Source organism: Apteryx mantelli, chromosome 9 (assembly GCF_036417845.1).
Source record: "Apteryx mantelli isolate bAptMan1 chromosome 9, bAptMan1.hap1, whole genome shotgun sequence".
Lineage (NCBI taxonomy): Eukaryota > Metazoa > Chordata > Aves > Apterygiformes > Apterygidae > Apteryx > Apteryx mantelli.
Genome location: NC_089986.1, coordinates 6,905,357 through 6,930,413, shown reverse-complemented (window position 1 = coordinate 6,930,413; position 25,057 = coordinate 6,905,357). Strand labels below are relative to the sequence as shown.

General features: G+C 41.5%; 1 protein-coding gene across 1 annotated transcript in view; it reads right to left on the bottom strand.

Moving 5' to 3' along the window:
- Positions 1 to 22,648, bottom strand: part of FNDC3B (fibronectin type III domain containing 3B) — a 225,358-nt gene extending 202,710 nt beyond the window's left edge. The window contains exon 1 of the mRNA XM_067301623.1: positions 22,457 to 22,648. The gene's annotated coding sequence lies outside the window, so the exon portion shown is untranslated. The remainder of the gene's footprint in view (positions 1 to 22,456) is intronic.
- Between the last annotated feature and the right edge of the window lie 2,409 nt (positions 22,649 to 25,057).

Sequence of the window (25,057 nt, the reverse complement as noted above, 5' to 3'; positions counted from 1 at the left end):
AAGATACTTAGAATTCTTTCAACATTACACAGACCTTCCCATTCTGACATTGGGCATCCCAGTCCTGTTCCATGGCTACATTTAAATCCTTCGGTCCACCCTTCTGCAAGACAAAGTCAACTGCTGAAAGTAAGTCTCGGATGATGTAAGTGACAGAACACCAGCGAGTGCAAGCGTAGCAATAGCGTAGGTAAGCCTACATAAACTCAGCTGAAATCAATTAAGTTAAGCCCATCACCTTAAGGGTGGACCTCTCTCTATACACATAGAGGGGAAGCATGACCCAAGGGCTACATTCTTAGGAGAGAAAACAAACAGGCTTCATTAAGTGTTGCTCTGTTTCTCAGCACGTTTCCTTTTGGATGGGTTCTCCTATTTGAGACTGTTAACAAAGATACTATTAAAGGAGATGTTATTAATAACTGTCACAGTTCTGTACACTACCTGGAATCTAATATATGAATATAGATCTCTATTACAGATACCTTTCTATTATTTGTTCATAACTTGGTCACTCTTTGCTTTAGCAATAGAGTTGCGCTTGCGCTCCAATGTGTGCTATTCCCCTTGTAAGGACAGAAGTCAAACATCCAAGCACAATTATTTTAAGTCAAACATACCCCTCACCATTTCAGGCTTTAACATAAGCAGACTCCAGTTCAGCTGTATTCAGTCTGAACTTTTGTTTATCTCTTACTAATGCTGCAGTAATTATCTCTGACAAAAGAGAGACATTAATTAACAAACAATGACCAACCTTTATCTAGAAAACTTCTCTTATAGCTGAAGTTCAGCCTCTTTAAGCAGTTATTAAATGCCAAACCCAAGCAGTGAATAATCAGTAGGTATTCTTACCACAGCATTAAAATGCATATTTTATAGCCACATCTGAATGATCCAGGATAATACAAACAGCACAACAACAGCCTCTCTCGTGCACTCTTAGCTTCTGCAAAGTTCAAATAATGCAAACGAAACAAGTTGTGGGGGCTGCCAGAGAAGCACCGTCCACAAAAGAAGGCTAGAGGCAAAAAAACCTCCGCATGTCAGTGAGTGCTACTAGAGATCCTAGTTATTTGTGCTTTTGCAGTACACACTGTTCCAGTGAAGCCTAGGTCACTATTATTCAGTGCAATGCACTTCGCACTGAGTAAATAAAAAGAAAGACAAGGTCTCCACCTCAAGCTGTTCAGAAGGGAGAAAAAAAAAGAAAAAGAGAGATCTTTCTAAGGCTCTTTCTTACAGAGGCCATAATAGTCCTTTATTTTGAACATGAAAAACAGAGCAGAGAGAGTTTCAAAGTATGAAGAAATTAAGACATTGAAATGAAGGAGAGGTAGCTAAAATATTAAAAAACACTAAAGGAGAACAAAATTTAAATCTAAATAGGTTGTTCAACTGTTCTTTAAAGCAGCATATCACTTCCTAAGGTGTACTACAGGAACTCTCAGTTCAAGAGAAAGTTTTATGCATTTGTGCACGGCAGAACACTGAGGAGTCCAAGAGGTTTACTTGTAAAATTTTTGCATTCACCTTTTCTTAACCCTTTTTATTTAGGGTGGGATGTGGTGGTTAGTGGAAGAGACTAGTGGACAGGGAGAACAGTCACTGACATTTGGATTTGCAACAGTAGTAGTATTTAACGATTAAGAATAAAAAACAAAACAAACATGCACATCATCACTTCTTCACTTAACACTGTTTCCCATTTACCTATCTCTTACCTATCCAAGAATATTCCTCCCCTCCACTGGAAAGCACATAAGTAATTATTTCAGTTGTGGAACAGGTTTGGAATTAGGAAGTCATTTTATTAGTGAAAAGCAGGAAAGTGCTAGAAGGTCAATACGTCCATTTAGCACACAGTGTCCCACCTGGACACTCCTTGCATGTATGACAGCAGTATAGGAGGAGAGTGTCACAACTTCGAGTTACCTTAGCTTAAAAACAATAAATCAGTTGTTTGAGAGCACAGTTTCAGGAAAGGTTCAAGCAAGCCTAAGACAAGGCTACTACCAGAAGGCACAGTCATAACCCTGATCTCCTGCTACTGCCTCTCTTATCAAGAGAGAGTTTGCATTTAAACAACAGCAGGACTAGTCTATGAATTATCTTTCTGCAAAGGTAGTTTTCAGGCAGATTGACACATTGCACTAACATAAGTGACAGGAATAAGCAAACAGAGTTGGAGGTAGGACTGACCTTTCAAGGCAGCAACACTGACCTGGAACTGTTTAATGAGGCCGTGAATGTGCACTGCAAACTGCATCTCCAGAACTTTAGCTGCTGATGTACAGAGATGGGTTACACCACCTCCATCTTTAATATCAAGATGCATAACTAGTTAAAGGAGATAATCTGTCAAGCACTTACAAAGCAGTATCCTTCCCCCACAGCCTAAAATGTATCTAAAGAATTATTTGATTATATTCACAGAATTCAAAACATAACTTAAAAAAAAAAATTCCCTACACCATACGCATACAACATATTTAAGACACGTTAAGAAAAAATGCTTTCCTATCCTTCACAGAATCACAGAATCGCTGAGGTTGGAAGGGACCTCTGGAGATCATCTAGTCCAACCCCCCTGCTCCACCAGGGTCACCTAGAGCACATTGCACAGGATCGCATCCAGGCACGTTTTGAATATCTCCAGAGAAGGAGACTCCACCACCTCTCGGGGCAACCTGGTCCAGTGCTCTGTCACCCTCACAGTGAAAAAGTTTTTCCTCATGTTCAGACGGAAGCGTCTGTGTTTCAGTTTGTGCCCATTGCCTCGCGTCCTGTTGCTCGGCACCACTGAAAAGAGTCTGGTCCCATCCTCTCGACACCCTCCCTTCAGATACTTGTACACGTTGATAAGATCTCCTCTCAGCCTTCTCTTCTCCAGGCTAAACAGGCCCAGCTCTCTCAGCCTTTCCTCAGAAGAGAGATGCTCCAGTCCCCTAATCATCTTTGTGGCCCTTCGCTGGACTTGCTCCAGTAGTGCCACATCCCTCTTGTACCGGGGAGCCCAGAACTGGACGCAGTACTCCAGATGTGGCCTCACCAGGGCTGAGTAGAGGGGGAGAATCACCTCCCTCGACCTGCTGGCAACACTCTTTCTGATGCACCCCAGGATACCATTGGCCTTCTTGGCCACAAGGGCACATTGCCGCCTCATGGTTAGCTTGGTGTCCACCAGCACTCCCAGGTCCTTCTCTGCAGAGCTGCTTTCCAGCAGGTCAACCCCCAACCTGTACTGGTGCATGGGGTTATTCCTCCCCAGGTGCAGGACCCTGCACTTCCCTTTGTTGAACTTCATGAGGTTCCTCTCTGCCCACCTCTCCAGCCTGTCCAGGTCTCTCTGAATGGCAGCACAGCCCTCTGGCGTATCAGCCACTCCTCCCAGTTTTAGTATCATCAGCAAACTTGCTGAGGGTGCACTCTGTCCCTTCATCCAGGTCATTGATGAAGAAGTTGAACAAGACTGGACCCAGTACTGACCCCTGGGGGACACCGCTAGCTACAGGCCTCCAACTAGACTCTGCGCCACTGATCACAACTCTCTGAGCTCTGCCATTCAGCCAGTTCTCAATCCACCTCACTGTCCACTCATCTAACCCACACTTCCTGAGCTTGTCTATGAGGATGCTATGGGAGACAGTGTCAAAAGCCTTGCTGAAGTCTAGGTAGACAACATCCACTGCTCTCCCCTCATCTACCCAGCCAGTCATTCCATCATAGAAGGCTATCAGATTGGTTAGGCATGATTTCCCCTTGGGGAAGCCATGCTGACTACTCCTGATCACCTTCTTTTCCTCCACATGCTTGGAGATGGCTTCCAGGATGAGCTGCAGGATCCTTCAGTTTCAGCACATGAAACAATCAACAACCGGAAGTTTCATCTTCAGAGAACTGGTCAGAATCATCCTGTGAGAGCTTCTGAAGCACTACAGCAATCAAATCTTCAAATAATAATAATAATAACAACAAAAGAGGAAAATTAACTTGAGCTAATAACATGCACTTTATGTTTAAAACAACAAAATGTTAATTTCCCAAGACCGATGAGGATTGAGAGGAAAAACTGACTGGAAAGAAAATTTTGAAGTACATTACAATTGTGAGCCCTCTTTAAAAATTTAAAGAAAGAAGTCTACGAAGGAGTGAAATCTAATAGTGGTATAAACCCACTGCAAAACAGAAGCAAAGACATGGCTAACAATGCCCAAAAAGCATTTGTTAAGTACTTCCATTCAACATTTGGAAAGAAGCAGAAAAACGCACTTGTATCAAACTGAATGAATTACCTGAGTGACCAAAGAGATCCAAAGATCTTCCAACCAAAAGTACCATCTGAGGAAATGCCCTGCCTACTCTCAATGACAACGCACACAGATACGGTGGGAAGAAGGGCAGAAGAAGCTCATCCAATGCCATTAGTTACCAAGGCAGCAGGATGACCAGTGCAATGACATGCCATTCGTAGCACACAGCTTTCAGACAAAACAATCTAAAGGCAATGTAGGATTCCAGTGATAAAGAATTCAAAAATATGAACATAATCAATAATGTCGTACTATGTTAAAACAGGTCCTGTTAAACAAATCCTACTGTACTCTTTGACAAGATGACACATTTGGTTGACAGGGATAGCTGTGCTAGCATATGTATATTCCTTAGTCAGCGCTTGACTTAGTACCATGCAGCATTCTGATAACCAGTTTAGCACTGAACAATCAAACTGAAATATCTTAAATGGATTAAGAACTGGCTAGCTAACAGACTGAATTAATTTGTGGGTTGATTACACTGCCCGGGAATCAACCATGCTCTGGGCACAGACGTACCCAAATGGCTTGATGTGAGGCATACCAACAGGATTTCTAAGCACTATGCAAGATTTATTTATACCTGTCCCAGGGCCAGCACGGATCAGACATTAAAGAACAATAAGAACCAGCGAGCAGAAGCAGAAGCCAGGCAAATTAGAGTTGGGCACAACACTAAAAACAAAACAAGATTAGTCACTGGAGTAGGTAGGAGCAATCCAGGGAAGTGAACAGTATTTCTTCTTCTGATGGTTCTGAATCAAAAAAGTATGACTTTGTATGTACTAGCCAGAAATGTAAGTTACAGGTAAGCCAAGATAACTGCATAAACTTTAAGTGCTTTCCCCCTTTAAAAAATAAAAGAACTAAACCTTACTAAATTAAGCATATGCTATACTGTCTGCTGACAGTTATTTGCGTGCAAAAACTTAGTTGGCATTTGTGACACCTGTTTTCATCCCACTTCACCATAACACATTAGTCTTTCATAAATATTTCCTGCAGATAGCATGCAAAATACTAAACGGGAGGTAAGTAAGTATTGCCCTCTTGCCACGTGAAGGTGTCAGCACTCCTCAGCTGGGAGAGACTTTCAGAGGTACTTTGAAACCACATACAGGCACTTCAGGCAGGCTTGTCAAGTCTCATTTCAGAAAGGGAAACCCTCAGACACATGCAGACCACTAATAAGATCCCCAGTCCAGCCTTAACACACAAGCATCCCCAGTTATTTCACCTTGGTGTTTTCTCAGCTGTAAAACAGGGATAATGAAATCCATCTTCTCTGATAAGTGCTCTGGTATCTACCAACACCAAAGTAATGATCATATTGATTATTCACCAATATTTAGGTAATGATTAACTAATGGAACTGAAAGTCTGTCCTAGCCAATAACGGTAATTAAAATCCTCAGTTCACAGTGTTTATTTGGTGGTCCACGTTACAACTGTATACTACAAATTCTTCATACAGAGAACATTCTAAATTTGGAAATGCTTAGCAGATAGTTGGTGGTACCAAAATTAAATCCAGCTAGACCACCATACGTGTACAGGTAGCCATTAAAAAAATACCACAGATCATTGTCACTGCTTGAGTTTGAGGCCTTATTTAATTCAGCAGCATTATTTCATCTAGCAGGGTATGTCCTGCCCGCGCCCCAGAGCTCTGTGCGCAGGGCAGGGAGCCTCTGTCCGCCTCACCTCTTCTCCTCCCCAGCTGCCAGGCTGTGCTCTTCCAGCTCCTCCCTTCCTGCTCTCCCACCAACACTTAATCTCCTGAAGCTGGCTAAATTTCTAGTGCCCAGATTAACTCCTCCCTTGCCATACTGGGTTAAAATCCCATCAACACAATAAAAGCAATTTCAACATAGTTAGCACCAAGTGAACCATTATTGAGCAAGAGCAGCCACAATGCTAGATGCCGTTCCAGTTGTTTCATTAACTCCCCAGTCGGACTTTTTTTTCTTTAAAACTTTAAATGCACTGGCTTATTGTAATTTTTTAATTAGTGACAGGATTTCAGATAGTGCACACCCAACCCCCCAAAAAGGGGACAAAAGAATGAAAGTATGGATATGTTTGTGAAACCATTGTTCCTTTGTCAATACAGCTCATATTAAAACCAATGTTAATTCTGAGCTGCCCGTTCACACAGCCTTAAAAGTTAACAGCTGGACATTTTATAATGCAGGAGAACCTGCAAGCTAATTCTTATTTAGCTGGCAAGGAGTCTCAGCCAGAGTGTTGTGCCTAATGATCCCACCAGTACTATTTCTGCCATGCTGTACTGTTTCACCTTCTTCACTTAAGCAAATATGAAGGAAGACAAAGTCTGCACTTATAAACAAGAAGACAGCTGTTTTGTAAGTGGTTAATGGTAGAGAGGCAGGCATACTTAATTATGTCTGTTAGTGGCTCATATCCAGAATCTGCCACCATCTGGAAGTTTGCTTGGCTTTTGTTTTAAGTCTCCAGCACTGATGGATGAAAACAAGCTCCCAGTTCTTGTGCATTAACATAAAGACAATTAAAACATTTTTCCCCAAGTAGCTCATAAATGAAAGCCCATCACACAAGAGTTAGATATATCATCAACACTGTCTCATTTAAAGTAAAACCTGACTATTTGGAACAGAAAAACAAAACCTCCGTTCAATCAGAGAAAACTGCTTTGTCAACAAGTTCCTGTGACTCCTTGTTGTAAGAGGAAAACAGTCAGATGAAAGCATGCACAAGCACTCATTGCCTGCTCCTCTCTCCAAGAAACATTAACTGCTCCCTGACAAAAGCATTTCTGCTGCAAAAGAGAACACCACAGGCCAGTATTAAAGCAATTTCGGAGTAGCTACCAAGCAATTAACTAGAGAATACCTTCACTACATGCTGGTTTTTCCTTTTTCAGAGTACTGGTGCAAACATAAAAAGCAATTTGTTGTTTGCACAATCACTTCTGAAGTTGCAGGTGACCCAATTTAGATTCTCTCTCCTTGTACCACTAAGAATATTTCCTTCTTTAGCATTTCACACCTATTCACAAGTTTATTTCACTTTTTTTTTTTTTTTTTTTTTTTAACTTCAACACTGTATTTCAGGCTAATAACTTCCACCTTCCAGCAAATATAAATTCAGACATTTTGATCATTAAATATTTAACCTCACATTTGTGAAATACTGATTATTACTTTTAAAAAGAAAAAAATATGCATAAACAAAGTTTATCTTGTATTCTGATTTTGAAGTTTGCAATCATCTTGGAGATAACATGCCCCTTCCTAGGGGTTATCATTAGCAAAAGTTTGGATACAAACCTCCATGCTTTACTCCAGTGAGTGATCCACTGCTTTCACAGTCTTGGAAGAGACCTTTGCTGTCTCCCCTGGTGTTCAAAGCTCTTTGAAAGCTACCTATCTTCTTTTCTGAAGTTATGTTACATCAGGATTTTCTACCAGGATACAAATACCAGTAACAGGATATAGGAAGGAAATTTCACCATGATCACAGCCATATCAAAGCTTCAGCACCAAGACTGCACAGCTCTGTACATACACACCTTCCTATATAAGCAAATGTCCCCAGAGAAGGCAGTCAGTTGTACGTGTCTGTGGTTGACTGGGGAAGGACATGTTCCCACTTCACCAGCAGATTTGTGCAAGACAGACTTGTGTTATCTAAACAAAGAAGTCTTTGGCATTAAGACCTTATCTGTTTTAATATTAAAACTGATTATTGGCATAAAAACTTGAAAAAGTAATTTTTAATCATACTTTTGGTTTACTGAAATAGAGATCAGTATAAATTCACTGTTGTAATAAATGCTTAAAGTGTTTCCATTACACAATATTCAAGGACAAAAGGTCCCTTTCTGTCCTCCCACTTCACTGAAGCTGGACTTCCACTTGTATACTGTTTATTCATATGCAACAATATTAATGCCACATACTCTTTTATAGACTTGCTCAAAGCTCTACCTTATAACCAGACACATCTTTCTGCTTGCCATAAAGTGCCTCCTATTTTGAAGGCTAGCCTGGTTTTGGATTAAGCTATTTGATCAAATTCTGCAAAGAAAAGTAATTATTGACCAGCTTGCATCCATTTGTTCTTCTGCTAACACCGGCTTTCAGCTTAAACAATCCTTTCTGCCTTTGCAGTGTTTACATCCTGATGGATTTACAGATAGTAATCATTCTTTCTTGGCACTTTTTCCTGCCAAATGTTTTTTCATCCCCTTTCATAAGAAAGGCTTTCTATACTTCCACTCATGCTTGTGCCCCTCTTCTGCAACTCTACCACTTCAAATTTATCTTTCTCAAACATAGGTGATCAAAATATACATATTTCGCAAATGAAGTCCCACAAGGACTGGTAAAATAGCACTAATTCTTTCTTATCTCTTAAAAAGAATCCCATTCCAGATATTGTCTGTATTTTTCATAGCTATACCACCAACAGAACATATTCTATGGTCAAGTAGTACAAGTAGTTGCATGGCAAGTCTCTTAATCTGCTTTAAAAACAAAAACCCTCAATATTAATAATAATAATAATACTGAACACAAAGGTACGGAAAAGATGTTGGCAGAAAAAAAAAAAAAACACACACACATACAGCAACCATGTTAAATCTTTGCCTAATATAAATAGAAGAGAATAGATAAATAGTATTTCTCCATTTCTTCCTCCCAACTGCTTGTGTATATCACTGAAGAGAACTAGTTTCGGTTGTTTCCTCACTTCCATCAGCCAAATCCATTTGTATTTTTCAAAAACACACAAATTGGTGGCATGAGAAGCCTCTTCTGAGGAAAAATAGGGATATGCAAAAAAACACTAAAGATACACAATATTTTATATACCTAACAAAAAACAGTCACTAAAGAACAGTGCGGCACTCTTAAATATATGTATAAAGTGGCAGCTTATTGGAGGTTCCTCATTTAAATTGCCTAAACTTTGAATATAGCTCCCTCAAATTGCCTTGCATTTGTCATGCGATGAGGCACGCAGACAGCCGACGGGGTCGCTCGCTGCCCTGCGCTGAGCTGAGCTGGCTCATGAATGGTACCCAGGGCCCGAGAAGCGTTCCAGGCAGGAGACTGATCCTGGAAGCAGCACCACACATACGGCTTTCCGGGGAAAACATCAGAAGATAATTAAGCCTCACTAACGGAGCCAGGACAGCAATACATAATTTTGAGCTGTACAAACAAGACAATCATTTTTTATATAATTAATGGAAAATAACTCCCCTGGGGACAGAAGAAGAGGAAGGCTGACAGGTCCGATCTGCCATCCCCATATACTTTCTGACTTGAGTGCAAAATCTCTTTTGACCATCTGGAGCTAGTCCAGGCACTGGGCCAAAGCTTTGCATTTCCCTCCCAAAGTAAAACGACAGATTTCTAACTGCCACGTTGCTAACCTACAGCCAGAAAAAAGCACCTCATATTCTATCCAGCAATCCTCACAGTTTTACAGTTGCAATAAGAGCCTATTGCTTTTTGCAATGAGGATACATCAAATTTGCTCAAAGGTGGTATTATCACTGATCAAGTAAACTCAATACATTTATAGATTACCAGAGAATCTTAAGTGATGGCAGGGACACAAATAATATGCTCAAACTATTTGCAAACTATTCCCTTCATTTTTATTTTCAGTGTCTTCAGTCTTCCATATTTTCTACCTTCTAAGTTTCAAGTTTCAGAGTATACTAGAACCATTCACCCACCTCACTTTTGTCCCCTTACACTACCCCAACAATTCAGGATGCATTGAAAAGAATAGGTTGTACTAAAAAAAAAAAAAAAAAAAAAAACTAAGAAAGGAAGAAGGGAAAGAACAGACAAATGAAGAGATATTAAGACAGCTGATTAAAGTCCGAGATCTGCCACTAGAGAAAACACTGTAATAGTCTACATGGTCTGAGAAACTGAAAACCTTTTTACAGCTACTTTTCAGAGCAATCATCCTGTGGGACTACAGGATCAAGAATGCCAAAAGGAAGTGAAACTGTTGATGTCCAATTCCAATGCTTTATGGATACAAATATGGTCTTTACAGTAACGTAGCAGCTCTCACCTATGCACTGAAGGAACCTGTTCAGACACACAAAAACGCTGTGTAGCCATCTTGTATGTTAAAGAGATTGTTACAGAAATATCTGAATGACCTGACTCAGCTTTTGTCCAGAAGTAAGAGATTACTGCTGTGAAAGAGATCAGAGATCCTTTCGGTTATGTCAGGCATAGGGCTTCTTGCTCCTGCTTAGTATGGTTGCACAATTTCCACTAATATAACCATTTCCTGTCCACTGAGCAAAGCAGCTTAAAAATCCAGACAAGACCATCCAGCTCTGCTTGGTGGAGAGAGGAAATAGTAAAAGATAACAGATAAAACATTGTTCACGGGAAAACTTGTAGAATTAATGAAATAAAATAGGGTAGCAAGAGCATTTCTCTCAGTTTCAGAAACGCTGGCAAACAGTCATGGGTGTACAGAGCTGAAAACAGCTGTCACTTGCAATACATATCCACATGACAAATGGACTTCAAATGAGTAACAACAAGTTTGCTCTGCATGTCTAAAGTCGTCAAAGACGGAGGATGTTTATCTTCTGAGCAGTCATTAAAAGCACCAATGAACTTAACCAGCAGTAATAAAGATCCGTTAAAGCAGCATATGGAGTAGCAAAAATAAATATGTGCAAAGCTGAATCTAACAAGCTAACTTGGCCACAAGCTGACTTACAAGACGTAATTATTAAGGCTGATTTTATGTAAGCCTGAGCAATGTTAACTATTCTGATCACTTTTGTCCTCCTTTACATCAAGTTTTTGTGCAGGTTTTGCTTCATTGAAAGCCCTAGAATGACTCTCTTCTCTTGACCCATAAAATTTCTTACTGTGTACAGCTTATGGTCAACTATCAATAACCTAACCCACATATTCCATACCAACCCCTGTAAGAGTGTGATTCTACACTTAGTCATGAATCAAAATTGAAATATATTACATAGTAGCAACCCCCCCCCCCAAAACACCAGTGAACAAGCCATTAGCTACTACTTTGTTGATTTACCATCCCAGCACAGTAACTGCTGAGTGTAGTACAGTACTATGCAAGAAGGATTGAACAAGACATTACTTATGTCACTGTGGCTAAATCCATAGGATAGTTATAACTTCTAGACTTAAGACACTTACCTCCACAATATCTGAAGTTAACCAGAATATGATACATAAAGTCACTTTGGTTTTCCCTTAATTTTTTTTGAGGTTTTGATGAACTAAAATGAGTTTTGTTTTTATAACAAATAAACCCCGAGGATAACACAAATAGAAAATTACATAATAAAGCTACACAGGTATGAGCTACCTACCTCTTCCAGTATACATGAAACTCAGAAGTATACTATAACTCAGAAAATTATGCTTGGCTTTTATTTATTCTGAGAACAGAGTTACTTTCATAAGGATTATCTGAGAGCAGAGCAGAGCATCTATAGTAATCTAAATCAATAATTTCTAGTTTGGACACAGTGAGAAAATCACTATGTCAAACAATCCAGAATCATGCCTGTATCAATATAGTTACTCAATCCCTCTAAAATTAACCAACCATTTATCCTCAAACTACCCAAAGTACATTTTCTGCCAGTATAAAATAGGCTTGAGCATATCGGAACAAAGCTGAAAGCATGCAGGGTCATGGAGCATACAGTCATTGGTGGATCACTCTTTCAATTATCAAGTCATTTTGCATTGATCCAGAAGCATAAATGTCGCTAAGCTCCACAATTTATTTTGTGGATTCTTTGCAATACTGATGCCTTTTTCGCCCCCTCCTCCAAAACCACATAACATCACTCATTAAAAGAGGAAGCATTGTATACATGCTCAGCTCTTAACACATAAACATAGTGAAAGCATTGTTCTTTATCAGACTGACAAATTAAACAGACTGAAAGTTACAATTTATTTTGATTTTAAGGCTTTTTGCCTTCCCTTTCTCTTACCCATAGATAATATACCACTAACCTTCCAGCAAATGAGACCACTGCCAGGTTCTTCTCCAAGACTAAACTGTTTTTCCACCTCTGTCTCATCTAATTTTTCTCCTCCTTCCTTCATTAAATCTCTGTTCATGTATTTTTCCTCTGACATGCTGCCATTCAGCCAGCCCATACTGATTACTGATTACAGCCATGCACCACCATGATTAGTGAAATACCCCACTTTCTTTGGCTCTTAACATCTTCCATCAGATATTTTTTTTTTTCTGATATTACTGTCTTTTTACCAGTTACACTGTTCTCACCACTGCCTTTTTCACCACATTAAAGTTCCAGTCTTTAGTCTGAAAGCTATTCACAACTTCACTCCTTCCAATGCACCCAGCTCTGTCTTAATGCAGTACCTCTTATACATGACTTTCAAAAACAGGAAGCCACTTTGCTACATTCCTAATTTCTCATTTTCTTTTGTATCACTCTTCATACATTAATACCCTTAGCAAACAAGGCAGAAAAGCTTCTGATCCATTTCTGTAATCCCACTTCTAACAGATGTCTATGGATTCTCTCGCTGCATACCAAGGGTTGGTAGGTAAGTACCATCACCAGTGATGCAATCTAAAAGCTGTGCCCTATGGTCCTGCCAAATGAGGCCACTTGGAGTCTTATGCAAGTACTTAAGGACCATATACCACAGCCTTTCTTTGTCATTGGTACTCACTTCAGAGCCAAGACATGGCCACCTTCATTGCGTGACTGGGTGCACGCCCATCATGCAGGTGGATGGACACATTTCCTCCAATAACCTGGCACATACATGCCTGTGTCTGCAGTCATGAAGAGGCCACGTGTCACACCCATTGCGGAATAAACACATGAAGCAAAGGGGAAGAGGGCAGAGAGGAATGCACAGAGTGCCACAAAAGCTAATCTGCAGCCCGGTCGTTGCCCACATCTGAAATACTGAAGAAAAAAAGCCAGCAGAGAGCAAACATCAGAGCAAGCTAAGTGTTCTGCATCTCCTCTTCTCAACTTCCTGTATTGCCAGATATGCTTTTCGTTAGATCATACGAGCTGCTCAGGAAGGACCTTTGCTTCTTAAACTTTCAGTACTACACCCAGAGTCTCTGGTCTGGAGTACAACACAAATAACCTCACTGTGTTACTAAGGATGACTTTTCAACCACTGTGCAGCCAACAGAAGAATATAAATCACCCTGAGATATAATTAAACAAACCCAGTATCTTAGTATTAGAAATCATGGTTAGCTAATGAAATGATAGGCAAGTGGTACACTGAAAAGAGCCTATGAATGCAGAAACCTCATTAGCAGAAGCAGATTTGTTAAAAATACAGAATAAGGAACAGTTGTTCTATTTGTTTTTCTTTGCGAAGCCATATCTTCTAACACTTTCCAGCATTAGAAAATAAAGACTTGTAACCCTCCTCTTCCCAAGGCAGGCTTTGAAAACAGATTTCCTAGTCAACCTGCCAATGCAGAAGACTTGACAACAGCTAACAGTGCCCCCCTACTGAACTCAGGGGATGACTCCGTGGAAACTCATGCTCAAAAAGCTTGTTGTCTTCCTTCAGTTAGTGCAACTGAATAAGAACAGGTTTCTCACTGTTGTTAAAACCCACAGCTTTCAAGGCACCCCCAGTTAAAGGCAGCATTGTGTGTTGGAGGAACACCAGCGCATTTTGTTGAAGAATGACAGCAAACCTTCTGCCCTTTTCTCCTATTTTTAATATGATTAATAAAAAGGTATCTACTGGCTATAGACTATAAAAGCATTTCCTTGAAATTTTAGGAGTTTCTGACAGAACAACAGGATATTAATACATGTTAAGTAAAGTGGATTAAGAACTGGGAAAAACAAGCTTAACCGTTTTACTGTTCAAGCCAAAGAAACATACACAATCAAAGCTCAGGAGAAAACAAAACTGATCTGATCTCGCAACCTGACTACACTTCTACTACAAGAGCAGAATGAGCACATGCAATTAATTCATGGCGTCTCAAATTTGTTTTGAGTTGAAATAGTTTAAAATAGATCTAGAAGAACCACGTAAAAGTATATTCCAATTTGCATTATCTTGTTGTGAAAGCAGGATTTTTTTCCCTTTTTTTAGCTGTATGGTTCAGTTTATGCATGTTTATTTTCCAAGGCTTATTTTGACCTGAAAAGCAATACTACAGTTACCCAGTTCACATCAGTTGCTTCATTTAGTAAAGTTCATTCACATGTAAACACTTCAATATTTAAAACACATTTATAAAAAAATAGCTATGAAAAATCACAGTGAGCCACCAAGCTGTCCTCTCAATAAGGCAACTGTTTTAGAGAAGACAAAATAGATGGTCCAAACAAAAGTCAGTGCTGTGAAAAACAATTACTTTGCTGTTGGGACCACTTTGGGAAAAATCACTCTTCAGAAGAGTTTGAAAAAAAAGATACAACCCAATACAGCCACTGTGGCAAGTAAGGGCCTCAACAACTGTTGTGATTTGGGTGACAGCAAGATGCTTAACATGGCTCAACAAACATGACACTTTAAAAGCTGTTATCATTTTGGCTATATCATACTGCTTGTTGCTTGGGCTAATGTAAGTCCCTTATACCCAAGTGCAACCTGGGAGGGGAAAGGATGAATATTATATAAGTGACAACATCTCCAGATGAAAACACATTCAACAGTTCTCACAGATCAATAAATTGCCTCTGTCATGTTTACTTGCTTAATCTGTAGTTTTCTGGCAGTCACACCTTACAATCTAGTCTACCTCAAACTGTTAACAACATGAGCTTGGAGGACTACAAAGGGAGAGGAACGAAAGAAGGATTTTCTGGGTCCCGAAAGAGGCAGTACCAGTCTCCTCATCATCACAACACATCAAAACCCTTTGTGTACAACGGATTTTACAATTTCTCTCTTTTTTTTTTTTTTTTTTTTTTTTTTTTTGAATGAGACCCTTTCAAAATGTAGGTTAACTGCCAGAGGATATATTAAGGAGGAAGTTCTGTAGACCAGCATCTCTATTCAAGGAAGCGTGTTTGCTTTAAAAATTCTAAACCTGCCTACCTAGATTGGAGCAACTTGCAACAGTATTAAGAATAATAGGCAAATGTGAAAAAGATATACACGTATAGTGTTTTAGCTGTATTACTGGTAACATAAGATGACTTTCCTTCAGACTTCCTTTACCAGAAGAGGAGCTCCACTGGCATGCAACATACAGGCCGAGAACACCAGTGGGAGCTTGGTGGCTGGCAGGCAAGACTGTAGCTGAGCACTGATGCAAGGAAATGCAGGAAGCTGGTGCGAGAACACAGCAAGGCCATCAGGATCACTTCACAGACTCAAGTGTAAACTGTACTTTCAGTTTCTGACCACTGTCCATCCATGGCTTAAGGACAAAAGAAGGGAAGACTGTTTACATCCTGAAATGTAAAGCAAGACCAGATACACTGCCTATGAATCAGGTCTTTTCTACCAAGCCTAAAAGAATCTACAATTGGAAGGATTTATAAAATTCTCCCAAATATATTTGGTTGGCACACCAAACCAAATATATTTACAAACTGGCATGCGTAACTCAGCTGTTGTAATTAATGCAGAGGTAATGTACAGTCCACTGAGAAACAGCACATGTACTTTTATTTTCAAATTACTCATTCTCTTTCCCTTTAAAAAGGGGCATCACAAAGCATTTATTGACGACTTCCAGTTCAGTATTACCAAGATTAAGCATTCAAAATTCATGAGTCCAACCATAAAGATCATGAAATTTACTTTAAAAAGATGCAAAACTTAGAAGCAACATATTTTGGATCTTCTTTATTTGCTTTTTGATATGGGACTTTAATATTTTCTAGCTTTTCACCTCTTTAAGTCTAAGCTATTATTTCTGACTCTGCTAAAACTTAAAATGAAAGCCAAAAGGCCAAGTTGCAAGGTACAGCAACATGTTTCATGACATAAGTCAAGCCCAAGTTGTGTTTCTACTCTTCACCCTTACCACCTCTATCTGTATTTACACACAAAGGCCAGTATTCAGGCTTTTAAGTTTAGGCATACACATCCAGAATCCAGAACCTTTGTTCTTTTGGCTGTGTCACTTCTGCTCTATTAATTTATTCCAATAAGGGGAAACATTTTTTTTGCCATGCACATTGAAAGCAATTCTCTTTTCTTCTGTAAGTTAACATTGCATTATTCTGCAATAAATCAGACTCACCAGAAGGAAGCCTGTTTAACTCTCTCACGTATCAACAAGTGTTGTTGTCTTTCTTCTCTGTTGCATTACACCCCATCAGTAAATAAATAACCAGCAGAAAGAATGCATAGTACTCAATAACATACCTACATCAGCCCATCAAGCACAAAGTCACTCATCACATTATATAGGCATATACTTCCACAGTAAAGGCAATCTAAAATGTGGAATAAATTCCAGCAGCTAACTGAAGTTATATTAAAAGCAGAAAAATGATAAAGTGATCCTGAAAGAAGTCAGAACAACTCCCCTCTCCCATGCTGTTTCTGCTATTAAGGTTCAAAAAAAACAATCAAAAAACACCATACTTCATTACAGAGTTCAGCTTGACTGAAGTTCTCACAAAAATATTTGGGGTACAAGATAATACATAGATTTAAATTACTATACATTTTAGCATTTTATTACTGGATGAGTGGGGAACGGAGAGCAACTATATAAAATCGATAGCACTATGCCCAGAAAACTAGCTACAGACTAAGCAGAAGATGTTTGAAATTTTGCTAGCTGGATTAAAAGCATGAGGAAATCTGTCCACGACATTCCGAGGACCTTTCAGGTTGGTAAGGGTCATCTAAAACTGCTGCTTATTGAAGTTTTTATTAACAGCCTCTTGAGAGCAATTTCTTTTTTCTCTTTTAAAAACATTCTATATGAAATGTTTCTAAAAGCATGAAGTACATATTTAAATATATATGAATTCTATTATTAGACTTCTTTGCAAGAAACTAATAATAGTAATGCTCATAATTACATATAAGGCAGTTACAAGAGTTACACATAAAGCATGCTCTAAGAATGTGCTGTGCACTGCTGCCACAGGACAGTGATACACTCAGTGTAGAGAAAGCAAACAAGCCTATCACCTGCAATCCCAGAGAATTCAAGTTTTGTTTAGGTTATCCTAAATCTAGACCATAGTGGCAGAAACCCCACACGCAGATTCCCTCTTGAATTCACTCTTGAATTCTCGTCATTCTGAGAAGCAAGTTTCCCTCGAGAAACTATGAAGCAGTCTCCACAACAAGCAAGTATCACTTATCAGTCTTAGTTGCAATCTTTGCTCTCTTAAAAAAAAAAAAATTACACTTAAATACTTAGGAATTTTTTGTTGCTTCATCTTACATGAATAAGAGAACATTATAAACAGCTCCAGTTTAGTAAACAGAGTATCCAAATGGTAACTTTCAGTATATATCACCATTATAAACTGTCACAACTGAAAATATAAATAAGGAATGTTTCTTATGCTGTTGCTGTAGTAGCTGCCTTTTTGTCTGTTATTCAGAGATAAACAGGAAGGGCATGTATGTGCATCTCAGGCTGCAGTTATCATAAACCAGTAACACATGGTATAGCCACTGTGGTGTTTCTCGCTTATTTGGTAATTCAATAATGACAATGAAAATGAAATTCAGCAATTATTTTTAAAGAATCAGTAATTCAAGTTGATAATCCTTCCAGCTTCTAAGCTAAGCCAAGCCCCTTAAACCAGTTCTAGCTGTATCTGACATCTGTCTGAAGATGATCAATTCCATCCCACACACAGTGAGGAGCAAATCCTGAAAAAAATTTTTCAGTTGTTACCCGAGATAAATTCCCATTGTATTCAAATCACAAGTGAGCAGACCAGGTAAAGCATTGAACAAAACTTAAGATATTCAGTGTTTGACCTTGTGGCATTAAAAGTAAACAGTATTCTACCTGCAAGTATAAGCTGAATATTTCATTAATACCACATATGCGTACACACAGTTCTGACAAAGTTCTGACATACTGTAACAACCAGAAACACTGTATTTTAGAATACTGAACTACCTATATTCAAATTAAAAAGCATATTAAATAAACCTGCATGATCTTCTAACACTGTACTTGAATTGGCATATTGCTACTTAAATATCACAGACACAAATCTTGTTTTAATATTATTATTTCTATTTATTTAGTATATGAGGATTTCAGAGACGAAATAAGCTTTATTCACAACACAGTTTACTTCTAATGAATCCTTTCTTTATATTAAATACAGAAGGCATGTCACTTGAGAAGTGGTTTGTTTTAACCTCTACACCTTTTGATACTACGAGTCAATCCATCCTTTCACAAACAAAAGCAACACGAATACTCTTACAAAACCACGTTACTTGGAACCTTTAGGGAAATTCCATTTTTAAACAAAAATATTAACAGAGACTATACTTTCCTTGTGAGCTTGCTAAACAGTACTATAGTTTTTCATCCAGAGCAGAGCACAGATTTAACATCTGTAGCAGCATGTTCCAAAAGGCAACTAACCTCTCCAGTGCTGTTACAAATTCCACAATAAATCACATTTAATTAGTTTGTGCTTCTTTCTGGCTGTCTGTAGTCCAATAAGAGCAGGCTTTCAACTTTTATTTTGCAGAGAGAGGTGTTTGGACTAAGTTGGGAAAAACGCTAACCACCACATCTCAACTGGAAAATGTTTAAAGAGTTATCTGTTTTCAAACATACGAACATTCCTGCCTGTAGATGGCCTGTTACCGTTGTGTATCTATCGTCTCCTATTTCGACTGTGTTGTTTGAAGAACTTCTCTCTTCCCACATACCTCCTATCTCCAGGGACAGATCACACAGTGACACTAAACCTTGGCCGTAAACAAAATTACTTTTGATATTCCTTTTTCTAAAGGATTCCCCACTGCTCAACTGCTGCTGTTTAGCAGTGCAGAAAAGATCACCTATGCGCAAGTTAGCTGCTGGTTTGAGAAACTGCCTCACTGGCATCTTGCACAGCCGAGATTTACATACGCTTCCGCTGGCTTCTTCTACTATTACTTTATTTACTGTACACTGAAGTCACATTTGTTTACAATAGTCATTAATAACTCGCAGCATGTTCCACAAAGCCACTGTGATATATTGGTACACTTGATTTCCAGACTTAATGCCTGCTACCAAGGCATTCTTGGTTGAGAGACTGGGATTCTTTTCCAGGACAGCCTGAACTGCCAGTCCTTCCATTTCTCAAGAATTACCCCATTTTTTCCCCCTCACACTTCTGCTCTGTTGAGAGGAGTGGCTAACTGTATTGAGAAGAAAAGTACTGTTGAAAGTCATTTGTTTTATTCAGCTATCTATGGGTTCTGAAACTTTTATGTAATTATAGGTATTTGGCAAGAATTAAGATCCTCATACTGAAGACATTTATTCACACTGTAAACTCTGCTTATGTGTTAGTGTTCACCAGACTGATGACCTACATTTTTGAGAGAAAAGCCAATTAAACTAATTAGGAAGTTCACAAATGCAACCACACACATACAGATTTTTGCTGTACAATTTGTATGCATTTTCTTGCACAAATTTATGAGTTGTAGACATTTCCCCTTACTGCCCCTCTCTCTCTCCCCTTCAAGCACTTAGTGGAATCTATAAAGTAAAAAGAAAAAAGAAAATTCTATGCTAGGAAAGAGGTAGTGTGCAAGAATCTTCTTTAGGTCCACCAAATACCATACATAGAAGACAAGTGCCATAATAAATGCACTTCAGATTGGAAGTTACAAACTTTGCTGAGAGTAAAGATACACTGCTTGCAGTATTAAGTTACAAGTCCAGCCTTCTCAGCTATAATAGAATACAAGCTCATATTGGATGCTAACTTTATTCACTTCTTACACTTTCGCCAACTATAGGATCACAGTATGAAAAAATCTCACTGCTGTCCCAGCAGTGACCTCAAACCCAAATCATATGAATTCCAATGGTAAAAAAAACTTCCATACAGACTCATCCCTGAGCTACATTATGACCACAAATGAGCTACAAGACACTAAACGGGGAAGAACAATGTATGACACTTCTGGGGAAGTAGATCCTTCTGCCACAGCAGAGTCCTGTTATAACCACAAAGCACAACTGCTTTAAAACTAATGAGAAGGAAGCACGAAGTGCTGAAGATTAGGAGAAGAGCACCAAGAGACTGCTTCTGTGCAAGACCCTAAGTGACCCAAGGAACACAGCCAAGAACCATTTTCTTATTGGTAACACCAGTAGCATATCTTCTTACTGCTGATAAAAAAAAATACAGGTGGTACAAAAGGACTGGGTGAGATAAGCAAGATGCTCTTAATATGAAGAGACAGCCCATCTACAATTCCTGAGGTTTATGAAATGATGCATTTCTCTGTCTAGAAGGGCTTCTAGCCAAACACACGTTGTGTCCATGCCCAGACCAGTGGTTCCCCATCAGAGGCACAGAGCCCCAGTTTATTCTGCCAAATGAGCACAAGCACCAAGACACTCTGCAAGATCTGGAAATTCCAACCTTTTTAAGCAAGCTCAGCTGCAAAAAGGTTGGAAAACAGTGATCTAGCCTTAAACATGGGCATGTTTGAAATCCCATTACCTCGCACATTGTTAAACTCAAGTTAGACGGGTTTAACACCTTTTGGAAATGTATTAGTTACTTCTGTTCAGTTCTAGGCTCTGCAGGGTAAATGGTTAGGGGATACAGTAAATGTGGTCAGGGCACAGGGAACTGAGAAATCTGAATTCTGTTCTTAAAAATCTTGCATTGAGTTCATAACAAAATAAATAAATAAAAAAGAGAAGAAAAAAAAAAGAAACAAACTTTTCCATATCTCCATTTCCCCATCTGTGAAGGGGTAACTATCACTTTAAGGAAGCAGGCAAGTACTTTTAGGCACCCAGACAAAGAAACGCAAATGAAACACAAAATTATTAACAGGGTGAGAGAACCTTGGGTTCCCCCCCGTCCTTATTCTACAAATACAGATGGGATAAAGGGTTTATTACATGAAATTCCAAGCCGCATTACCTTCACCAAAACCTTATTTAAACAGAACATTTCTGAGAACTGGGCGGGCGGGGGAGGAAGAAGGGAGGGATGCAGATGCAGCCTTAATCTAAGAGAGGTTAGGCTTTATAAAGTTCCCCCCCCACACCCCGTTCTGTCTCCTGGTAGCATGCCATTTCAAAAAGGTGTCTGGCAAGCAAAATAAAAAAAAAGTTTCCAGGGTTTTCCTTCGCACAAGCGGTCCCAGCCGCGGAAGCGCTACGGGCAAGAGGGGACGAGGAGAAGCTGCTGGCGCGTCTCCGCCGCTGGGGCTTTTTCTCCACCGTGCCCCCCGGATCCAGGCGCCCCGGGAAGGCGCCGCGGGCGGCTCTGCCGGCGCGGCGCGGCTTGGTTAAGCCTTGGCTGCTCCACCTGCGCCGCAGCCCCGAGCCGGGCAGCGGGGCAGCTCCCGGGGCGGCTGCACGGGCCGCCAGCCCGCCGGGCTCGCACCCGCGGCTCCCCGGGGAGGGAAAGAGCTTCCCCCGCTGCTCCCCACACCTACATACGTACTACCAGCCCGGGGGGGGACACGCAAAAGCACAATCCTCAGCCGAGCTGAGAGCAGATTTTTCCGCCCCATCTCAAATTGCGCCCGCAGCACACAGCGGGCGAGGGGCACGGCACGGCGGCGGCCAGCGGCGGCGGCGGCGGCCAGCAGCAGCAGCGGCGGCGGCGCTGACAGGAAGCGCCGGGGCTGCCGCGGGCACCGGCGGCCGCCCGGCCCGGCCCGGCCCTTCCCCGCACCCCCCCGGCCCGGCGCAACGGCGGGGCGGGCGCCGCCGCCCCTCGGCGGGCAGCGGACGGAGACCCGCCGGCCCCGCGGCGCAGCGAGGCGCGGCCGGGAGAGAAACTTTCCGCCAACCGCCGCGGCGGCGGCCCCGAACAAAAGGGCCGGCGGGGCCCGGGGGGGCTGCGGCGCCCCGGCCGCCCCGCCGCGGGGGCTCCCGCTCCCCCCCCCCCCAGCCGCGGCGGCGGAGGGGCGCCGCGGGCGAGGCGTCCTTACCTTGGCGGGCGGCGCGGGGAGGCGAGGCGAGGCGAGGCGAGCCCAGCCCGGGCGCGGCGGGCGGCGGGCGAGCGGCGGCTAGCTGGAGCGGCGGTCAGGCGGGCTTGGTGGGGATTCCGCCATGTCAGTGATGTCGGCACCACATGGGGACTCGCGCCCGGCCCACACTACCGCGCACTCTGGAGTAGAAGCTCCCGCGAAAAAAAAGAAGGGGGAAAAAAAACGGCTGAGGGAGGGAGGCGGGCGGGCGGCGCGGCGCGCGCGGGCCCTGCTGCCCCCGCCCCCCCCCCTCCCTCCCAACGGCCGCCGCGCGCGCGGAGGAGCCGCCCCGCCCCGCCCCGCGGCGGCCGTTGGGGCCGCTGCCGCCGCTTCCCGCTCCAGCCGCACTGAGGCGGGCCCGGGGGTGGGGGGTAGCCCGGGGCGGCCCCCGGCTGCGGCCCGGTCAGGGCGCCTGGGCGCTGTGTTTCCGAAGAGCCCTGAGAGAAACGCTGCCGCGCCTGCCTCTCGCCCCCACGCAGACACGAGCTCTCTGCCTCCCCCGCCTCCGTTTCCCACTTCTCCTTTCTGTCCTCGCTTCGGCGTCCTTCCCTTCTGCCTCCCCGAGCTCCTGCCTCACCCCTTCCTTCTGCCCCCAGCACCCCCTCGTCCTGCCCCGTCCTCCCCCCTGCTGGGAGGCTCCTCTGCCTCCCAGCCCATCTCTTCCCCCACCTCCACCCTCTTATTTCCCTCGCCATCAGCTACAGCCCGGGAGCCTGCCACCATCCCCTCCCAGGTGTCCCGACCTACTCCTGCATGACTTGAATCAGCCAGATAGAGATTGCCGAGGAGCCCTGCGTCCTTTGACCTACCCTGTGCACATCACCAGTCTGCCTCTCACCCCATCTCTCTTATGTTTTTATACAGCATGCAAAACAGAAAATGTCTGCATCATTATTTATTTCCAGATATTTGGATCACGCCATGAACATCAGAGTTTGGGCAACCACCAAGCCTACTTCCTGCACAGTTAGAGCCTTCTGCAGTTGTGACAGTAGAAGAATACCCCCCTAGGTTCTCACTGTCAGAGAACTGCCACCGCTGAAGCAGGGAGGCCCTCATCCGAATGGCTTGAGGCTGGGCCTCTGTACCCTCTGTACGTCCTTCTGTACTTTCTTCCCTGGGCATCTGCTGTTGGTCGCTCTAAGAGACAAGATGCTGCAGAAGAAGAACCTTTGGTCTGACTCAGTGTGGTCATTTCTATGTGTCTATGAGTTTGGGAGTAAGGAGAAGAATTAGGCATACGTTTTCAGAGATTAAGGAGTACTCTGACATACTTAAATTGTTGCAGCCAAAAAGAAGAAGGGTTTATCCTTTTGCTCTGGAACAGAGCCATGAGGAACCACACTGGTAATTCACCTCTCAGCGTAGCATCTGAGCAATGTGGGAATCACGACTAGAGCTTTAATCTGGTTATAGGAGAAGCTTAAAATAGGACTCTGCCTCATGCACACTACAAATTGCAACCATATTATGAAGGATCTTTTGATTGGGCCTTAGTCCCTTGGTTATCTACCCTTCTTCAATAAAATCTTATCACTGGCATGTCTTCTGCTCCATGTTCTCTTAGACACTATATATTTTCTTCAGTGTTATTTTTCCTCATGCTTTTTTCAGTGGTTGATTTACTTTATCCTTAAAAGCAAGGTTTCCTTTCAGAAGCTAGAAAACTCTCTGAAGTCTCACACAGTTCAGGTATATTTTCATTAACTTCCATTAAAACATCAACAAAAACATTTTTCCTTTTAGGGCATCTTGATTTTTCATTTGTTGTTGAAATTGACACTGAAAAACATTGGTTTGGCATAGAAGTTCGGTAAAATCAAACCATTTTGCCCAACTAAGCTATTTTTAAGTGTTCAAAACACAGAAAAATGAAAATAAAGTTATCTGAAATAGATAATTCCTATGAAAATAAGAAATTAGCATTTTCCCATGGGAAAGATTTTTCAGTGTAAAATGGTCAGCCAGCACTGAGTATTGTTCAGCCTTAATTGCAAAAACTTTTGTAATGAATAAAATCTAAAAGCAGAATGTTTTGTTTTGTTAGTGACCCAAAACATGCAGACTTTTTGATGATCCTGGATTGAGTTACCAAGTCAGATGAGATTAATTATTCACTAGGGTGGTAAAGCCTTTACTTGATCCTATAGACTGTTTTGTGAAGGAATGGATGGAAAAAAGGGAAAGAGGAAGGTAGTGAAGACAAGAGTGTTGTTATAGAAAGGAAAAATCACTGATGCAAATTAGAAAATTATAAAAGGCAAAACTTAAACTGAAGAGTAAACAAAATCAAACCTAAAGAAGAGAAAATTATGGTAAATAAAGGAGAGGAAGGAAATAAAAACATTAGGTGGATTTGTTGCTTTCCTATCAGATGGGCCAGAACAAAAATGCTAGATCCAAGCATGTTCTTATTTTAAGAAACAAAACAGAGACTCTGGACGTAGGGGCATTTGGAATGCTGTCTCATTCCCTACAGAAGTAGAGCAATGTCCTCTGCCATTGTTATGAGTGGATAGTTTAAATTTCTCTGTAGCTGTGAAAGCTTTTACAATTCACACT